Below are 3,642 nucleotides of genomic sequence, written 5' to 3' on the forward strand. Positions count from 1 at the left end.
TTTCATAATGAATAGAGTTGTTGAAACAATATGTTGTACACCTGAAACTAATATAATATTATATGTCAACTGTACTATAATTCAAAATAACATTTGGGGGTGCCTGAGTGGCTCAGTTGGTTAAGCATCTGACTTCTGCTCAGTGGGGCGCCTGGGTGGCACAGTCGGTTAAGCGTCCGACTTCAGCCAGGTCACGATCTCGCGGTCCGTGAGTTCGAGCCCCGCGTCAGGCTCTGGGCTGATGGCTCGGAGCCTGGAGCCTGTTTCCGATTCTGTGTCTCCCTCTCTCTCTGCCCCTCCCCCGTTCATGCTCTGTCTCTCTCTGTCCCAAAAATAAATAAAAAAAAAAACAAAAACAAAAAAAAAAAAAAAACGTTGACTTCTGCTCAGGTCTGTGAGTTCGAGCCCTGAGTCAGGCTCTGTGCTGACAGCTTAGAGCTTGAAGCCTGCTTTGGATTCTGTGTCTCCCTCTTTCTCTTCCCTCCCCTGCTCATGCTCTGTCTCTCTCTGTCTCAAAAATAAATAATAATATTAAAAAAAATAAAAAAAAGAAAGGGTCAAGCCAAAAAAACAGAGGCCAATAAATAAAATACCAAGGACAGGATTAAAAACTAAGTCTAGAAAGGCTCTCTGTATGAGTCTATGCCTCATGGGACTGACCGGAAATAATGAGACTAGAAGACTGTCAGTTTTCTTTGTTGATTCTTATTTGTTTTCTAGCTTTATTGCAATATAGTTGGTATATAACATTGTGTACGTATAAGGTGTGTGATGTGTTTATTTGATACATTTACATATTACAGTATGATTACCACCATGGTGTTACCTAGAACCTCCATTACATTGACATAATTCCATTTCTTTTTCATGGTGAGAACACTTAAGATCTCTCCTACCAACTTTTAAGTATCTAATATAATATTGTTAAGTATATTCATCATGCTGTATATTAGATTCCAGAACTTATTCATCTCCTAACTGGAAGTTTGTATCCTTTAACTAACACCCCCTCCCCAACTCTCTCTGACTTTGGATTTTGTATATTTCACGTATAAGTGATATCATACAATATTTGTCTTTCTCTACCTGACTTATTTCACTTAGCACAGTGCCCTCAAGGTCGATCCATGTTATCTCAAATGACAGAATTTCCTTCTTTCTCATAGCTGAATAATACTCCAGTGTGTGTGTGTGTGTGTGTGTGTGTGTGTGTGTGTGTATCACATTTTCTGTGTCCACTCATCTGCTGATGGATACTTATGTTGTTTCCATATGTTAGCTATTTTGGTGCTTCAGTGAACATGGGAGTGTAGATATCTTTTCAATATCCTGTCTTCGTTTCCTTTGGGTATATACCCAGAAGTGGGATTGCTGGATCATATGGTAGTTCTATTTTTAATTTTTTGAGGAACTTGCAGACTATTTTCCATGGTATCTGCACCAGTTTACATTCTCACCAACAGTGCACAAGGGTTCCCTTTTCTCTATAACCTCACCAACACTCACCTCTTGTCTTTTTGATGCTAGCCATTCTAACAGGTGTGAGGTGATAGTTAATTGTGGTTTTATTATTTTTTTAATTTTTAAAAAGTTTTGAGCTCCCTCGTTAAACATTTCTTTTTACTTGTACAATTTCACTCCAGAATTTCCCATTAGTTCTTTTTAAAATAGGGTGTCATATGTAAGAGATGAATTGCTGGGTTCTACTCCTGAAAGCCAAGACTACACTGTATGTTAACTAACTGGAGAAGAAAAAAATAATAAATAAAATAAAATAAAATAAAATAAAATAAAATAATAAGTTGAACTGACCAAAAAATAATAAAATAATTTCTATATTTCTATTAGTATTCTCTATTTGATGTGATATTGTCATCCTCACTGATTGATCATAATTTCTTCTGGTTTAAAAAAATATCTAAATTGTCTACACTGAAATATTTGTCAAATCTGATATTGGTTGCTTTTATTCCCAGTTTATTTTGCCTGTTTTCATTTCTTCATTTTTAGCATGGGTGGGTCACATCTTCCTGGTTTTACTTTTCTTGTAACATTTTGCTAGAAACTAAACATTGTAGATCATATAATGTATCTGCTCGAAGTACTACCCTGGCTCCCATCCCCCACCCTTTCTGGACCAATTTCTGTTTCTTGCTTGCTTATTTGCTTAGTGATCAGTTGAAATATATTAGTGAAGTCTATTTTATTTGCCTCTATGCAGTATTAAACCTCTGATATTACTCCTCAGAGGGGTATAATCTTGTCATTGTGGTTTTAATTTGCATTAACCTGATGATTAGTGATGTCAAGGATTTTTTTCATGTGTCTGGTGTCCATTTGGATGTTTTCTTGGAAAAACTGGCTACTCAACTCTTCTGCCCATTTAAAAAATCAGATCATTTGGTTTTTTCTTATTGAGTTCTAGGAGTTTCTTATGTACTTTGTTTATTAACCCCTTAGCAGATACATGGTTTGCAAAACTCCATATTTTCTCCCATTCTGTAAATTGCCTTTTCATTTTGTTAACCATTTTTTGTTGTTTAGAAGCTTTTAGTTTGATGTAGTCACACTTATTAATTTTTTTTTGCTTTTGTTGCTTCTGCTTTTCTTTTTTTTTAATTTTTTTAACGTTTATTTATTTTTGAGACAGAGAGAGACAGAGCATGAACGGGGGAGGGGCAGAGAGAGAGGGAGACACAGAATCTGAAACAGGCTCCAGGCTCTGAGCTGTCAGCACAGAGCCCGACGTGGGGCTTGAACTCACGAACCGCAAGATCATGACCTGAGCTGAAGTCGGACGCTTAACCGACTGAGCCACCCAGGCGCCCCACTTCTGCTTTTCATGTCACATCGAAGATCAGTGTCACAGAACATTTTTTCCCTATGTTTTCTCTAAGAGTTTTATGTTTTTAGGTCTTATATTTAAAACTGTAATCCATTTCTAGTCAATTTTTATGAGTCATGTAACATGGGAATCCAATTTCATTTTTTTTGCTTGTGTTTATCCAAGTTTCCCCAAACCATTTATTGAAAAAACTATCCTTTCCCCATTGTGTATTCTTGAGTCCCTTGTGAAATATTAGTTGATTGTATATGTGGGAGTTTATTTGTGTAGAAGCCTGTAAGGTTTTTTTTTTTAATGTTTATTTATTTTTGAAAGAGAGACAGAGTGTGAGCAGGGCAGGGGCAGAGAGAGAGGGAGACATAGAATTAGAGCAGGCTCTAGGCTCTGAGCTGTCAGCACAGAGCCTGATGCAGGACTCGAACCCACAAAAAAAAAATGTGATCATGACCTGAGCCAAAGTTGGATGCTTAACCCACTGAGCCACCCAGGCACCCCAGAAGCCTGTAAGTTTTTGAGGGCAATGAATTGCCAAAGAAACCACAAACCAAGGTTTCGAAAGCATGTGATACAAAAAATCCCCATGAAATACTATTTATAAATCTAATAAAATATGCACAGAATCTGTATATTAGAAACTACAAAAGGAGGCACCTGGGTGGCTCAGTTGCTTGAGCAACCAACTTCAGCTCAGGTCATGATCTCATGGTTTGTGGGTTCGAGCCCCACATCGGACTCACTGCTGTCAGCTTGTCAGCACAGAGCCCGGTTCAGATCCTCTGTTCCCCTCTCTTTGCCTC

Source organism: Neofelis nebulosa, chromosome X (assembly GCF_028018385.1).
Source record: "Neofelis nebulosa isolate mNeoNeb1 chromosome X, mNeoNeb1.pri, whole genome shotgun sequence".
Lineage (NCBI taxonomy): Eukaryota > Metazoa > Chordata > Mammalia > Carnivora > Felidae > Neofelis > Neofelis nebulosa.